Source organism: Podarcis vaucheri (assembly GCF_965113315.1).
Source record: "Podarcis vaucheri genome assembly, chromosome: 10".
Taxonomy (NCBI): Eukaryota; Metazoa; Chordata; class Lepidosauria; order Squamata; family Lacertidae; genus Podarcis; species Podarcis vaucheri.
In genome coordinates this window covers 37943504-37961384 of record NC_138748.1, presented here as the reverse complement: position 1 = coordinate 37961384, position 17881 = coordinate 37943504, and the positions used below count along the sequence as shown (strand labels likewise).

At 44.5% G+C, this 17881-nt stretch overlaps 2 long non-coding RNA genes across 7 annotated transcripts in view; one reads left to right on the top strand and one right to left on the bottom strand.

Annotated features, from left to right (window-relative positions):
• The window catches only part of LOC309542309, a 239835-nt gene that overhangs the window by 132183 nt on the left and 89771 nt on the right, over nt 1-17881 (top strand). The gene's annotated exons all lie outside the window — the stretch shown is intronic.
• Nucleotides 12936-17881, bottom strand: part of LOC309542303 — a 220030-nt gene continuing 215084 nt past the window's right edge. For all 6 annotated transcript variants that reach the window (XR_014224163.1, XR_014224164.1, XR_014224165.1 and 3 more), the window contains 3 exons: nt 16603-16750; nt 15400-15664; nt 12936-13047 (listed from right to left, as the gene is read on the bottom strand). This is a non-coding gene — a long non-coding RNA (uncharacterized lncRNA). The remainder of the gene's footprint in view (nt 13048-15399; nt 15665-16602; nt 16751-17881) is intronic.

Here is a 17881-nt window from a genome sequence, read left to right as displayed (position 1 = left end):
GATTTGTGGCAGGTGTGTGGGGTGGGGGGTGCAGAATAGGTAATACCTCTGCAGAAACAACATATTTGACAGATCAGTAGCACATGGATCGCCCCTTCCGCTGAATTACAAGACTGTTTTTTCTCCCCTAGCTGCTGTTTTAGACTCCTGCCTCAGACAGGCCAGTGGTCAGGGATGATGGGCATTGTGTTCCAAAGCATCAGGATGGCACCGGGTTAGAGAAGGTTGCTCAAGCTAGTGGAAAATAAAGAACTGAAAATAAAAAGAGACTGGTTAAAACTAGGGCTCTATGGGAACATAATTCTTTGGAAAGAAGCAGTGGCGTAGCGTGGGGGGTGCAGGGGGGCCCGGCCGCACCGGGCGCAACATCTGGGGGTTAGGGTTAGGGGGCGCAAATCCATGGGTTAGGGGGCGCAAATCCATGGGTTAGGGGGCGCAAATTACTTGCCTTGCCCCGGGTGCTGACAACCCATGCTACGCCACTGGAAAGAAGAACCAATTTAGCCAGCTTTTTCAAGTCCAGCTTCTTCTAAGCTTAATCATGGCTGTGAAGCCTTAACATTTGAGGGGCAAACTACAAGTTACACTGTCGTAATGAAGCCTGACGGGTCTTTTGTCGATGCAAAGCACTACCAGGGAGAGGCAATTGCCTCACAGGAGGGACAGGAGTGCTCCTGTAAACATGGATCCAGAGTGCTGTTAGGTGTGGGGAGGTAGAAGCACCTGGGGGGGAATAATCAACAAAGCTCCTTCCTGGAGTATTATTTCCACCAGAGACGAGGCAAACGCAACTTCCGAGGGCTACTCACTCTGCAACTAGAGCAGGTGAACTTTTTCAGAATGTGGCTACATTCTGAGGGCTACGTTCCATTTGATGGCAGGGCTAGAGGCAAATGTGGGCAGAGCAATGAATGTGGCTTGTACCTTCATACATTTGGCTAGCACAAATACCCTCCATCCATGCAAGTGAGAAGCATAATCAGAGTTTCAAAGACAATTTTGAGCCAGGTAAAGAGGGTGCAGAGCAGGGTGAGGGGGGGGGGTGACTTGGACATGTGTGTGACCTGATAAGAATCCTGAGGGCCAGATAGTGATTTGGATTTGGCCCTCAGGACTGAGGTTCCCTCTCCCCCTCTCTACATCCGTTAAGTGGTTGCTGTGTATTTGGCAAAAAAGTATTTGGCAAGCCTGCCAGCTTTGAAAATACACTTCATGCCTTTACAAGCCTTTCCTCCTCCTTCAGATTCAACTTTTGCAAACACTGGCTCACATAAGGAACAGCATACATTTCTCCTTTTGACTGTGTTTGTGCGCAACGGTTTAATATGCAGCGGTAGACATTGCCAGTGCTTGAGTGACAGATGGGGTTGGGCATACGTTGAATTCCAGGTTTCAAATACAGTATTCTTCAGTAATGGGAGGCATAGCCTATCAAAGGCTTAGCTGAAATAGGGGCCGCTTTTTGTGAAGTGTTTCACCTCAACTCATGCCCATTTTGGAGAAGTGTTGGGGGCCTCATTAACATTTGCCCCATCCACAGGGTGATCTTTCCCCTTCTGTCAGCAAGCGCTTTGCTGAGAGTAGAAGAGACAGCGAGGAGAAGGTAGAGGTGGGGGGAGAAATTGGGTCACTTAGTATTTTAATGGGAATCAACCTGATTTGCCCTCATGGGGCCAATATGCAAACTGAAATGCAGCTATCTTTCAGAATTCACACATCTCTGAATTTTGCAATCCGGTTCCCCAACCAAAACTGTTATACAGTGAAGTATATACTAGGGGGGAAATGTCTATATTAGTGAAAATAATGAAAATAATGGTCTTATTTTAGGGGAAATACTTGCAGAAATGTTTATATTATGTCAAACATGCAAATATGCATATATTAGGAGAAATGTGAATGTTCATGTGGATTTCCTTTTTAAAATTGCAAATGGGGAAAACTTCAGGCTGAAAACGTGAGAAAGTAAAATTTATGGATTTGTCTCTCCCTAAAGACAAGGAGGCAGTGCCTGCTGCCAAGGTCTGGGATCATCCCTGCTGCAGGTGGGCTTGTTTTGGGGTTTGGGGAGGGCTGTGTGTTTGTTGTCTGATGGCTGCCTTTGTTGTGTGTATTTCATAGGGTGCTTTCAATAAAATATCCACAGGCATCTCCCCATGTGTGTTGCACATTCTATGGTGTAGCCCAGGCAGTGGCAGCATGTGGAGTGTGGGATGTGTTGGTGTGCTCCACCTGTATTTGTTTTACCTGGTTGATATGTGCCATGCTGTTGGTGCTCATGGCTATGTGATTGGTAAAGTGTGCGGTACGCATGCCTGGAGTGCACAATGTGTGGCCTGTGCTGATAGGCTGATGAATTGAGCATTGCTAGGGACACCACATGTGCCCTCTTAGTTTGCATTCCTGGGCCGGCGGTTGAGAGCCTCTTCCCATGAGCTACCTAGAATGGTGCTTGGGAATTCTCCCGTGTGAGCACCATTCTTGTGGCAATGCTGGCTGAGATGGATCTCTGTTTTCATGGTTTCTTTTCACTATGCCAGACTGGGACCAGCCCAGGGTTTGGATCTGGCATACTTTACTCTGGCTTAAATTAAGTCAGTGTAACTTTCGCTGGCTCCCCATAACCAGGATTGATCTCTGAATTAATGAAGAAATAGAATGTCTATAAATTTAATCTCCATCTAGTTCACTGAGCATTTCAAAGAGCTGTTCTTTTGTGAAGACTTGGTTGCGTATACAGTTGTCTTGTGCTGTATCTTACAGGAGCTTAAAACGCCATTTCTTTCACGCAAACACACCCAATTAAGGCTAGCATTTTAGCATGGCAAAGCATGTTAAAGTGAATGTTCATGTGTGTGGCTTTGCAGAGCAACACAAAAGCTATTATAAGAGTCAATTGGGAACAAATTGCTTGTGTATAGATTTTTGTCATGTGGGCTCTCTCTCTCTCTCTCTCTGTGTGTGTGTGTGTGAGAGAGAGAGAGAGAGAGAGAGAGAGAGAGAGAGAGAGAGAAACATCCTGGAGGTTAATTGCAAAGAACAATACATAACTTTTAAATAGATTAAAAGTATATAAAAGTTCAAATAATGTGATCAGTGAGTGCAAATCTTTGTAGATCCCATAACAATCCTATCCAACTGTACCCCATGAGTAAGGCCCATTGAGCACAGTAGGCTTTACCTCTGAGTAAACATGCACACAATTGTGCTCTTGGCCTTCCGGCATGACAACCTAATCAATCCAAGTAGGCAAGGAAACAAAAAAGACAAACAAAACTGGAAATATATTGAGGGGAGGGGATGTACGTTGCATAAAAAATAGCAATTAACCTTTGAAGAAGCAATGTGACTGATTAAGTGAGTAAAGAAAAACAAGAGGGCTTGGTATTTTCATGTTTCTCAATTCTGTTACGGGAAAATCCTCCAGGGAGAACCTTTGAAGTTGCTTCTCAAAGTCTGCCGTTTGTGATGTGCTCCACCCTGTGCTGAAGGGGTGGGACGGTGGGGAACCGCTGGGCTTGGGTGAGGTTCGCGTGTGCAGACCCCTTCCTACTTGAGACAGCTCTTCTTAGGAAGCGAGGCTCCCTCCCTGTCAACGTCTTCCTTCCTCCCCCCCCCTTCCCAGCACAGCTGTGTGTGTTGCTTCCCTGCACATGCTGTGTTCTTGCAGGCTGATTTCCACAAGATACTTGCCTGCTTGGGAGGCAACCCTGTCACGATAGTAATCATGAAATATCCGCAAATTATCCTAACCTCTGCCTTCAATTAAGATCTGTATCTGGGTGGATTTGTATTAAAATTACAAATCCAAATGCAAGGCCCAAAGATACCCTCCTCTGCGTGTCTTCTTTCAAGTCTGGATTGCTTACTAGCAATGCTTATAAGCCCAGCATTGGTTATCTGAATTTTTGCCAGTCGTGTTTTCCCTTTGTGTAGAACCCAATTGGCAGTTCTGCCCTTCAACCCAGAAAGACAACTAACATGCTGCCCTCCCTATGCTATGGACCGTCTCTATCACCCATCACCCTTGACCATTGGCTATGTTGACTGAAGCTGATGGGACGTGCAGTGCAGCACATTGGGCACCACTGTTAGACCTGTTTTACTTTCTTGCACCAGCTGATTTCCACCCACTAACCTGTCCCCTGTCCCCCACCGACAGCCAGTAGCATTCACATACCCTCAACTCCCCAATGGATCTCTCCAATGGATTTCTATACCAGCTTTGAGAATCACTGAGATTCAGTGCACCAGATTCTTCAAGTTCATATGGAGGAGGTCTGCTATCTGCCTATAAGATCTGGGCAGCTTAAATGGTCCTATACAGCAGAGAGCAGTTGGTTTTGACTCCTAACCAAGCAAAACCTAGCTAAGCTTTGGAACATTCAGGCTGCGTTTATAATTTTTTTTGGATACTGCATTATTTTTACATTTACTGCTACATACATGAAGGCTCTCCTTCATCCTTATCCTTCCCAGCACACACCCAAACCCTCACTTACCACAAGGCCCACCAGGGCTGGAGACATTTAAACCGTAGGGCAAAAGGTTGTGTAAACCTCCATTAAGCTAAAAGCCTCCGCAGATCTTAAGTTGCTAAAAACATCTGAGGCAAGACTATATAGCAGACTCCCTGGTGGGCAAATGTTATTTGGGCACATGAAATGATGGACATACTTAAAGATCCCATTGAATTTGAGGTATGGGTCCTTGGGCTATGAGGTTTCCAAATGCTGCTGCCATCCGCACCACTCCCAGGTTTTCCATGTGGCTATGGAAGCCTGCCTGAAGCTCTCTCTGCCTGAGCTAGTAACATCCAGTTTCCTGTAATAATCCTATGGCGAGGCCGACTGCAATACATCAGACTCATATAATGTTAATGGGATGTCATGCTAATGGGAACTTGGAAGCAAAATCTCCTGACACATCATTGCAGGCATGTTCTGCACTATTTAGTGATAATTGTATTTATTCGTACAGTTGTCATTGTTATTGGAAATCATCCTAAAAAAATGGAATGTAACAAAATCATGGAGAAAGGCTGTACAGAAACAAAAAAAGGTAAAGGGACCCCTGACCATTAGGTCCAGTCGTGACCGACTCTGGGGTTGTGGCGCTCATCTCGCTTTATTGACCAAGGGAGCTGGTGTACAGCTTCTGGGTCATGTGGTCAGCATGACTAAGCCGCTTCTGGCGAACCAGAGCAGTGCACGTAAACGCCGTTTACCTTCCCGCTGGAGCGGTACCTATTTATCTACTTGCACTTTGACGTGCTTTTGAACTGCTAGGTTGGCAGGAGCAGGGACCAAGCAACAGGAGCTCACCCCCTGGCAGGGATTCGAACCGCCTACCTTCTGATCGGCAAGTCCTCGGCTCTGTGGCTTAACCCACAGCGCCACCCGTACAGAAACAAAAGGCAACAACAAATTGCTCTTTAGGATTTTGTAGTTGTTGCAAGGATGGAGGGAAAGCATCTCTTAAATACTCTGGCCATGACTGAGAAGTATTTTGACAAGATGTTTGCAAGCAACGCAGTCTGCATGCTAGGGGAGGGGAGGGTGAGATTTTTTGGGAGGGCAGGGTTGTTCCAAAACATTTGGCTGTCTGAAGCAAAAGATAAGATGGAACCCTCCCATTCCTGTCATAAGCAGTTACTGCTCGAGTTAAAGGAGAGTCAAGCATAGATGGTTTACAACAACAGTGGTGGTGTTATGGGTGGCATTCAACTAAGTTTTACCCAGAGTAGACAAATTGACATTAATGGGCCTATTTTAGTCACCTTCATTAACTTCAGTGAGTATACTCTGAGTAAAACTTAATTGAATGCCATACTATGAATATTAATAATATTAGCAATAGCAATAATAACCAGCACTAAGTGTCTTTTCACAAGGGCCATGTGTTATTAGAAACCAATTTAAAAGACATTATGTAGCCTGTGATTTACTGCACTGCTTGCTTAATTACACTAGCGCTTTGCCAAAACCTGACCTCTAATTTCTTGGAAGTTTTCTTTCCCTGCAGAAAAGGTGTCCCTTTTTCCGCCTCATTCCCAGGACTCTTTGGAATTCCTTTAGGATTTTGCTGGGTTTCAGCTTCTCTTCTCTCATTATGAGGTGCCCATGGGTGGTGTGTATGGGGTTTTGGGTTTTTTTTGCATGCAAAATAGATTACATATGGTGGCACTTCTCAGTGAAATGAATGTCCATTGGCACAGCCTCCATTCTGTGTGAACCAGAACCCTGTTTGAGTGACTGTATATGGGCTTGAAGTGGATCAGAGCACATATAAAAGCCCTGCTCCAATGTCCCCACATGCAGGCTCTAGTTCAGACCTTCTTGCAAAAGGGGTTTTCTGAGATGTGTTCAGTTCAGCTTGGTTAGTATCCTATGTACAAGAGAAAAGGAACATATCTCAGTGAGAGAGCATCTGCTTTGCAGAAGGTCCCAGGTTCAACCCCTAACATTCTAGGTACTCAAGCTTGAGGTCCACTACGGCCCATTAGATCCTTTTCACATGTACTACTGGCAAGCTAGGTGCCCCCCCCATCTTATATCTGTGCAGCTGGTTCTTCCTGCCTAAGTGTAGTACCTTCATTTGTCCCTATTGAATACCCTAACTGTTATGTACTGAAGTTCTCACCCTGGGCCAGCAGGGGGATACTGTAGATAGTTTTCACTCAGGTCCACATATGCAAATAAGGGATTGAAAGTGATGTTCAGTGATTGGATAGTTACAGAAAATGGTTACTGTTGCGTTCTAGTGGAGCTCTATATAAGCAGGCTGGCTGAACTCTTCAGTTCAGTTCTGTTCTGGCCTATGAATAAACAAGGGCTGTTTGAAGAATCGCTGTGTCGTCTGATATGTTCACCCACAACTTAACACTAACCATGCAGTTCGAATCTCAATGCAGACCTAAATGTGTGGAGATCAGGAGAGGAGGGGCGGGGGCAGTGTGCATGGGGATATTGACAGAAGCAGCCAACACAGTGGAATGGCCTGCACAGCACTGCCCCACCACACCAGCCACTCCTGGACAGGGGTGGCTAGCCAGAACACACTCTCACACACACATCATTGCCCCTATCCAGTCCGAGTTCTCACATGTAATTGTAAATGCTTGAAGAGGACTGTGGACTTGTGAACAATATTGTATGTGGTTTTTGTGGGTGGGTGGTAAGTAAACAACAACAACAGTATATGAGGATCTGCATAACCTATGGGTAACTTCCTCTCGATTCCAGTAACTAAAGTTCATAAACGTTTGCAACTTATTACTACCCAAAGGGGATATTATATATAGAGAGAGAAAGAGAGAGAGAGAGAAATATGCTAGCAGCAGTGCTCTGTTGCTGCCATGAGCTAGACCTCTCATTCAGAAACATGCCCCTCCTTAGCCATGTGAACCGCTCTGCCAAATGCCTGTGAGAAAGGAGAGCACAAAGCAAATGAAGCTATTTCTGGGCTTCACCACAGAAACATGAAGTTTTTTCTCGTAAACCCTGCGAATGAATGTGGAAGCAGAACAAACCGAACCAAAACAAACACCACTTAAATGTGACTGCCAAAAGGCTTATATACCTGAAAATAAGCTGCATATGCCCCAAATTGCTCAGCCCTTTGCCCCAGGAGGTTTCATTTCAGAAGATTTGGATAATGAGAATTACATTGCCTAGACAAACCATTTTTCTTCCAAAGCATACTTTATCGATCCTTTTTAATTTTTTATAAGCCTTTGGAGAGGAAGGCTGTTTTAACTATATATATTAGGAATGAGAATGAGGTCTTTACGTGAACACCATGAACCTTGCAGGGGTGGCCCATGGCATGGAAAGAGCAGTGCAATCAGCGCTTTCTGCCCACATACCACTGTGGTGCAGAACTGAAAGGGCTCCCATGCTCCACGGCAGGGGTCTGCAACCTTTAAGACAAAAAGAGCCACTTGGACCCGTTTCCGAAGAAAAAACAACAACTGGGAGCCGCAAAACCATTGCGACATTTAAAACAAATATATCTCCGGAGCCACGATCTGACAGCGGGCGGGAAGGTGATGTCGGGATGGTGCGTGACTAATGCACGCACCACCCCCATGCGATGTCACAGCCAGTACAGTGCCCGCCACAGTGAGGAGTGTCAGGGCGCACAATGCGCCTCTTCCCCTCGCTAGTATCCACCCCGGAGCTGCAGCAAAGATGTAAAAGAGCCACATGCGGCTCCGGAGCCGCAGGTTGCAGACCCCTGCTCCACGGTGAAGAGAGCCTTACAGTGGTTACAAGAAATAGAATAGCATACTGCAAATGAAGGGTGTGCATTTATTTCAGAACGAGTGGGAAACTGAACAGAACAGGACCCGTTCAGCCCAATTTCCATATGTTGGGAAATGAATGCAGAGGAGTTTTGAGTTTTGAGTTTTGAGGTCCTCTCCCCTAGCATGGAAGACGAAGAGCAGACTCCATTTGAGGATCTCTCCCTCATTACAGTCGATCAGGTATATGAAGACGAGCAGCAAAATCAGTCCTCAGGGAATGTGCAGGCGACCTTGGAACGGACAGCTCACGGAAGAACCCCGACCAAACCCAAGAGTAGGCGTGTAGTGGTGATAGGGGATTCCCTACTGAGGGGAACAGAAGCAGTGATCTGTGGGCCTGACAAGATGTCTCGGGAAGTGTGCTGTCTCCCCGGGGCTAAGATCCAAGATGTAACTGAACGACTGCAAGGAATCATAAAACCCACTGACAAATACCCCTTCCTCTTGGTTCATGTGGGAACCAATGACACTGCAAGCAATAGCCTCCAGAAGATCAAAAGAGACTACGAGGCTCTCGACAGGAAATTGAAGCAACTAAATGCACAAATTGTCATCTCATCTGTCCTCCCAGTTGAACGACGTGGCCCAGGGAGAGAGGGGAAAATAGTGGAAGTGAACAGCTGGCTTCGCAAATGGTGTAAACAGGAACGGTTTGGATTCTTAGATCACAGACTGCAGTTTCTTGAAGATGGACCTCTGGCAAGTGATGGGCTGCACCTCACAACGGTTGGGAGAAATGTTTTTGCCAAAAATCTCAGAAACCTCATCAGGAGGGCTTTAAACTGACTAATGTGGGGGAGGGAGACAGTGCTCCTGAAGGTAGGAGCCTATCAATTAATGAAGATGATCATCCAGATGTCATAGACCAAATGGAGCAAACAGCACGCGGACCTAGTGGTGGGAGGAAAAAATCCTTAAATAAGAGACACGGGGGAATGATTAATGGACTTCAATGTCATAGAATCATAGAATCATAGAGTTGGAAGAGACCACAAGGGCCATCGAGTCCAACCCCCTGCCAAGCAGGAAACACCATCAGAGCACTCCTGACATATGGTTGTCAAGCCTCTGCTTAAAGACCTCCAAAGTAGGAGACTCCACCACACTCCTTGGCAGCAAATTCCACTGTCGAACAGCTCTTACTGTCAGGAAGTTATTCCTAATGTTTAGGTGGAATCTTCTTTCTTGTAGTTTGGATCCATTGCTCCGTGTCCGCTTCTCTGGAGCAGTAGAAAACAACCTTTCTCCCTCCTCTATGTGACATCCTTTTATATATTTGAACATGGCTATCATATCACCCCTTAACCTCCTCTTCTCCAGGCTAAACATGCCCAGCTCCCTTAGCCGTTCCTCATAAGGCATTGTTTCCAGGCCTTTGACCATTTTGGTTGCCCTCTTCTGGACACGTTCCAGTTTGTCAGTGTCCTTCTTGAATTGTGGTGCCCAGAACTGGACACAGTACTCCAGGTGTGGTCTGACCAGAGCAGAATACAGTGGCACTATTACTTCCCTTGATCTAGATGCTATACTCCTATTGATGCAGCCCAGAATTGCATTGGCTTTTTTAGCTGCCGCGTCACACTGTTGGCTCATGTCAAGTTTGTGGTCAACCAAGACTCCTAGATCCTTTTCACATGTACTGCTCTCAAGCCAGGTGTCACCCATCTTGTATTTGTGCCTCTCATTTTTTTTGCCCAAGTGCAATACTTTACATTTCTCCCTGTTAAAATTCAGCATGGGAAATAAACAAGATGAGCTTGAGCTCTTGGTACAGCAAACTAAATATGACATAATAGGCATCACTGAAACCTGGTGGGATAAGTCCCACGATTGGAATGTAATAATGGGGGGATACAATCTATTTCAGAGAAACAGACCAGACAAGAAAGGAGGAGGAGTGGCGTTATATGTCAGGGATGTGTATACCTGTGAAGAGATCCAAGATTTAGATCCTCAAAGCCAAAGTGAGAGCATTTGGGTCAAAATTAAGGGAGAGAAGAATAACAGAGACCTCATTGTGGGAGTTTACTATAGATCCCCAAGCCAAACGGAGGACATAGATGATGCCTTCCTGGAACAGATGGCCAAGCATGCAAAAGGAAGGGAGATAGTAGTAATGGGGGACTTCAATTACCCGGATATTTGTTGGACGTCAAACTCAGCCAAGAGCATAAGGTCAAACAGATTCCTCACTGGCCTTGCAGACAACTTCATTGTCCAGAAAGTGGGAGAAGCAACAAGAGGAACAGCCATTTTAGATCTGGTCCTAACCAATGTTGATGACCTGGTTAGTGGGGTAGAAGTGGAAGGATCATTAGGCGCGAGTGATCATGCTCTTCTGAAGTTTACTATACAGCGGAAAGGAGCAGCCAAGCATACTAGGACTCAATTTCTTGACTTTAAGAAAGCCGACTTCATAAAACTTAGGGAAGTGCTGGGTGAGATCCCATGGACAACAATACTAAAAGGAAAGGGAGTTCATGATGGCTGGGAGTTTGTTAAGAGGGAGATACTAAAAGCACAACGTCAGGCAATACCAATGAGACGGAAACATGGAAGGTGCCTAAAGAAGCCAGGGTGGCTATCTAAAGAACTTTTAACTGAATTAAGATTAAAAAAGGATGTGTACAAAAAATGGAAAAGGGGGGAAACCACCAAAGAGGAATTCAAACAAATAGCCAGCACGTGTAGACACAAAGTCAGAAAAGCTAAAGCACAGAATGAACTCAGGCTTGCTAGAGAGGTTAAAAGCAACAAAAAAGGCTTTTATGGGTATGTTCGTAGCAAAAAGAAGAACAAAGAAACAATGGGGTCACTCAGAGGAGAAGATGGTGAAATGCAAACAGGGGACACAGAAAGGGCTGAACTACTCAATGCCTTCTTTGCCTCAGTCTTCTCCGATAAAGAAAACAATGCCCGACCTGAAGAATTTGGAGCAAATGATTCAGCAAAGGAAACACAGCCCAGAATAACTAAGGAGATAGTACAAGAATATTTGGCTAGTTTAGATGTATTCAAGTCTCCAGGGCCAGATGAACTGCATCCAAGAGTATTAAAAGAACTGGCAGATGTGATCTCAGAACCACTGGCAGTCATCTTTGAGAATTCCTGGAGAACAGGCGAAGTCCCGGCAGACTGGAGGAGGGCAAATGTTGTCCCTATTTTCAAAAAGGGGAAAAGAGAGGACCCAAATAATTACCGCCCAGTCAGTCTGACATCAATAGCAGGGAAGATTCTGGAGCAGATCATTAAGCAAACAGTCTGTGAGCACCTACAAAGGAATGCTGTGATCACCAATAGTCAGCATGGATTTCTGAAAAATAAGTCATGTCAGACTAACCTGATCTCGTTTTTTGACAGAATTACAAGCCTGGTAGATGAAGGGAACGCAGTGGATGTAGCCTACCTTGATTTCAGCAAGGCATTTGACAAGGTGCCCCATGATATTCTTGTAAAGAAGCTGGTAAAATGTGGTCTTGACTATGCTACCACTCAGTGGATTTGTAACTGGCTGACTGACCGAACCCAAAGGGTGCTCATCAATGGTTCCTCTTCATCCTGGAGAAGAGTGACTAGTGGGGTGCCACAGGGTTCTGTCTTGGGCCCGGTCTTATTCAACATCTTTATCAACGACTTGGATGATGGACTCAAGGGCATCCTGATCAAATTTGCAGATGACACCAAACTGGGAGGGGTGGCTAACACCCCAGAGGACAGGATCACACTTCAAAACGACCTTGACAGATTAGAGAACTGGGCAAAAACAAACAAGATGAATTTTAACAGGGAGAAATGTAAAGTATTGCACTTGGGCAAAAAAAATGAGAGGCACAAATACAAGATGGGTGACACCTGGCTTGAGAGCAGTACATGTGAAAAGGATCTAGGAGTCTTGGTTGACCACAAACTTGACATGAGCCAACAGTGTGACGCGGCAGCTAAAAAAGCCAATGCAATTCTGGGCTGCATCAATAGGAGTATAGCATCTAGATCAAGGGAAGTAATAGTGCCACTGTATTCTGCTCTGGTCAGACCACACCTGGAGTACTGTGTCCAGTTCTGGGCACCACAATTCAAGAAGGACACTGACAAACTGGAACGTGTCCAGAGGAGGGCAACCAAAATGGTCAAAGGCCTGGAAACGATGCCTTATGAGGAACGGCTAAGGGAGCTGGGCATGTTTAGCCTGGAGAAGAGGAGGTTAAGGGGTGATATGATAGCCATGTTCAAATATATAAAAGGATGTCACATAGAGGAGGGAGAAAGGTTGTTTTCTGCTGCTCCGGAGAAGCGGACACGGAGCAATGGATCCAAACTACAAGAAAGAAGATTCCACCTAAACATTAGGAAGAACTTCCTGACAGTAAGAGCTGTTCGACAGTGGAATTTGCTGCCAAGGAGTGTGGTGGAGTCTCCTTCTTTGGAGATCTTTAAGCAGAGGCTTGACAACCATATGTCAGGAGTGCTCTGATGGTGTTTCCTGCTTGGCAGGGGGTTGGACTCGATGGCCCTTGTGGTCTCTTCCAACTCTATGATTCTATGATTCTATGATTCTATGAGTTTGTTTGGGAACCAATTTCTTCCATTTGTGGTTCTGCTGTGGTGTCAGGACTGTCTTCAACTTCCCTTTTTCTTTTGACTCAACTTTTGACACTGGACACTCCCGGTGGCTGCCATTTTGTTCTTCCTAGGATGCTCTGGATGTTGTTCTGAGGTGTTCTTGGGAATGGGGGTGCTGGCTGCTGAGACAGAAGACAGCTCATTGCACTACTGCCACCATTGCTTTTGCAAAAATTAAAAGAAAGAGAGAAAGAGAAAGAAAGAACTCAAGATGAATGCAAGTACTTTAACAAAGTAATTACTAATGAATAAAACATGAAGCAAACTAGATTTTGACAAATGAAAGGCAAACCAAGTAAGAGTTTCAGTAATGGGTATGGATGAAATTCTGAAACGAACATACAAAAATTCCTTATACATCACTCTTGTGAAAAAGGCATTGCTGAAGTAAATTGAAGAAGAAATGTTTCATTTTCTCTCTCACTCTTTCTCTCCATGACTCTTATAGTTGTGCATTTGTTTCAGAGCCTCTACATTGGTTCTCACAATTCTGTATAATTGTTTTATGGTTAATAGAAATCACAAAAGCCATGAGAAACTCCCACCACTATGGGCTAGTTTAGACTAACTAGTAATCAGGGATGGGCGAGTCTGTCTCTCAGTTTCTCATTTTTCCAATTCTAAGTTCAGTTGCCCTCATTTCTGCATCAGTTTTCAAAGGGAAGCCCATTGCAGTAATCCAGCGTTGGAGTAAACTACTGTGGTCAAGCTTGCCCAATGCTGTGGTCAAGCATTTGCATGCTACTCTCACAAATGTAAGCATTTTAATGCACACCCTAGTATATGCATTTCTGTACACATTACATAGCTGGAGAAGGGCAGCACATATTTTGGAATTTGAAAGATGTGTTTGTGTATTGTTTTGGAACGTTCATCTTTAAATGTGAATGGAATCAAATTCCCCTCCATCCCCGTGTAGTAGTCAGGGCTTTTCCCCAGCAGGTACTCACTGGAACTTAGTTCTGGAACCTCTCAGGTGGGCGCCATTGCCATTCTAAGAGAACAAGAGAGGTGTTCATGGTGAGTTCTGGCACCTCTTTTGCTAGAAAAATAGCACTGTTCCAGAGCCTATACCTGCCCACAAAGTTTGTGGGTTTCATGCCTATGAAAGGTGCCAAATAGGCCTGTGACTAGTTCGTTGGGTCACGGCTGTCCTCCAGGCCTAAGTAAAGGTGGTTGCAACCAGGGGTGAAACTAGGCTTTATTTTCCCTCGGTCAAAGACCCAGTTTGGAACCCCCATGCGCATTTGCATACACACACACACACACACACACATACACAGGCTGGGAGCTTTAATGGGGGCTTCACCCCGGACTAAAAACCTGACTAGTTCCCAGTAGCTATGGCCCTGATTGCAGCACACCAACAGTTGCACAGGAGCAGGGGCAGATCTACTGTGAAACTAATGAAGCTTAAGCTTCAGGGCCCCTATCTCAGAGGGACTCCAGAAGTTACTTTACTCCACATTGCTTTTTTAAAAAATGGGTCGAGTAGATCCAATTTGAGTTGCAAAAACTTGAAAATTGTAAGGCATAAGAAACTTTTGTTCACACCAGTGACTTTGACATGTGAGATAATCCAGTACAGTGGTACCTCGGGTTAAGTACTTAATTCGTTCCGGAGGTCCGTTCTTAACCTGAAACTGTTCTTAACCTGAAGCACCACTTTAGCTAATGGGGCCTCCTGCTGCCGCCGCGCCGCTGGAGCATGATTTCTGTTCTCATCCTGAAGCAAAGTTCTTAACCCGAGGTAATATTTCTGGGTTAGCGGACTCTGTAACCTGAAGCGTATGTAACCCGAGGTACCACTGTACAGCAATTTAAATCAAAATCTGAGATCATAGAAACATAGAGTTGGAAGGTACCCAAGGGTCATTATCTAGTCCAACCCCCTGCAATGCAGGAATCTCAGCAAAAGCATCCATGAGACGGGCATCGAACCTCTGCTTAAAAACCTCCAAGGAAGGAGAGGAAGTAGTTAATGTAGCAGGATATAGTAATCAACTTTTTTTTAAGTTGTGGTGATCTGTCGTGGAGCCACCCCATTGAATAAGATAACAGTGGTTGCCCAGACTTTGTTGTTGGTTGCAAAGGGGTCATCATAACAGTTCAAGCTTCAGGGCTCCAAAACTGTAGGTCTGCCACTGCACAGGAGTATTTCCAAAGTTAGACAAGGCCACCCATAGTTCATACCATTCTGATACAACGGCAAAGGAATTGCTTTCATGGAGGGGAAGGAATCGTAAGAACAAGAATATGGAACATGAGAACCCTTCAGAATGGGAGAAGTGAACAATATTTACTTCATTCATTTCATACCATTACATTGCAATTACCTGGACACTTAGCCCTCTGCTATAAGCATAATGGGATTACTGAAATGTGGGTTAGTAGCTGGCATTACTGGTTATATCACCTGCAATTTAAGATAATGGGCCTTGAGGAAGAGACCTAATTTGAAGAGAACTGACCTACAAAGACTCAAGTCATCTGGAAGGCAGTTTCTGTCACTGCTGGCATTAAGCAACATCACTCTTAACGAGTCCAGGCCATTGATGCAATCCACAGGGCACCACTGGTGTTCAGACATCATTGCCCTGCATAGACCCCCATGGAAATGAATACAGATGGGCAGCTTCTGTGCTTAGTGGATTGCTTCCAATGTTTGCTTAGCATTTAATTCCGTGCCAAAGCCCACATTTGCTTATCGTGGCTTTCCAGAAATCGGAGCCATTGCTACAAGAAGCCATGGGGAAGAATTGGAGACTTGATTAGTAAAGCTAACAATAAATAAAGGACTAAACTTTGATTGACAATGTCAACGTATAATATGTAAAAACACCCACTCAGATATTCATACTACATAGGATGGATTTACCTGTGTCCTTTCCTTTAATTCAAAACCCATGGTTTTTTGGATCAGGGTACTGATAGGTCAGAACTGCCCTATGCAGTTTCCCTTACATAAACTGCATGGTACTTCCCCTTCCTCCTCCACTGTTAATAGCTTCAAGGGGGAAATTAAGTTGGGAGATAAGGCATGGAGAAAGCAATTAATTCACTCTTCCCCAATGGTCCAAATATGACTACATTATGACTGTTTTTAATGAAAGAAACAGATTATTGGAAACCCAGATCTCCTGCATCACTTGAAGTCTGACTGAATTCAGTGAGGCTTACTCCTAGGTAAATGTGTATAGAATGCAGCCATAATAGGCTACTGCTGTTCTCCCTCATATGTCCTGGCACTGTTCAGTTGGTTTGCCACATTTTTTATCTTCCTGCCTTCCTCAGAAAAATATGCGTAAGGTTTCCAGGAGACTCCAGATGCTTCCTGTACCCATGGGCAGAGCCAATCTGGCATTCCTGCTAGTTTTTTGCACCACACCAACCTCCCCACTGCCTCGCCTCTCCCGGGAAGCAACATTGACCCACCTGCCAGGAAAGTGCCCTAGTAACTTGGCCCCATTTAAAGCAACAGCCCAGTTCGTTCATTCAAAGGAACATGTCAAGATGCAATGCTGGGGTGGGAGGAGTGGGCCTCTCCTTGACAGGTAAATTATCTTGTGTGTTTGATTTACATAGACACAAGTGTTTGTGCCAACATCCTTAAAAATAAATAAATCAGACCAACAAATCTAAGTTGCCATTCTGAAAATGAATCCAATAAACACCTTCAGCTTTCAAACACTCTCAGATGACTAAATCAGCTTGCAGGAATGCTAGCAGTCTATGCAGCCCCATGAGGAGGATTGAATGTAGAAAGAAAGTCTTCCTTATAGAACTGCTAACAAGTTCCAGATGGCGAATTGAGCAATGCACCTTAAAGAAAGAAGGAAAGGGGGAAAATATGTACTACCACATTGAACGGTTTTTCTCATGAGTAAACATATGCAAGGATAACAAAGAGACAGACTGATTCCCACTTTTTTTAACACATGTTCTGTATACAAAGAGAACTAATTAGGCCCATTGAAAACTTTATCTGCGCATACTAGACACTGATTAAAAGGGGGTTTCCATTTTTTTCAATGTAGAGTTTGTGACATGCACATTCTGTAGTGTACATAAGATTGGAGGTGCTGCAGGAGGTTGAGAAACTGCAAACAGAATAAACCCTTTTATCCATAGGATTAGTGAAGGACTTGTATTTAGGAGTACGTTTACAAAGCACACAATGACCACATGAATAATGTCCCGTGGGCATAGTTGCACCCATGCTCTTGTATAAGTATTAGTAGAAATAAACCAATATTTATTAATAAAGCTGTGTTAACTTTTAGTCAGCACATAAACCAGGAAGTTCCGCTTTTGCCATGCAAATTCTTTCGTAACAGAGCTTTCTTGGTTAAAGTTGCAAAGAAATAAGAGAATAAGCTCTTGATAAGGCAATCATGCTGAAATGTGTTAGGTACCTATTTACAATAAAACATTTCCTCATTTTGGCATATTTGAGACATTTCTCTTTATCAACTTTTAATAAGAAAATGAGAAGGGAGACTACAAAACTGAGACTTTCCTATTGTTCTGCAGACAATCACAAGGAACAAAAAGCTCTTATCTTATCGATGGTAGACCACTTGGAGGTATTTTGTTTTAATAAGTGGTACATAAAATTTGTTAAAGAAGATGGATCTTCCTTGCTGATTTGATGACTGCTGACAGATACCCTCTGTCTTCTAACTTGGTCTAAAGAGCAGCAGCTTCTTGCTCAAAAGTAGAAACTGATGAAGAATAACAAAGCATTTACAAGCCCATTTCAAACCTTTCCACTCAATACAGGAACAATGGGGAGAAAGGGGGTGTTCGAGGCGTGAGCAGGGATTCTGAGGGCAGGGGCAATGAACATTTGTGTATGGCCTCTGTCTCTAGTTTAAGCTGCCGTACATTATTTTGAATGCATGAGGAAGATATAAGAATGAACTCTACATTTCCTACGTGCAGCACCTGCTA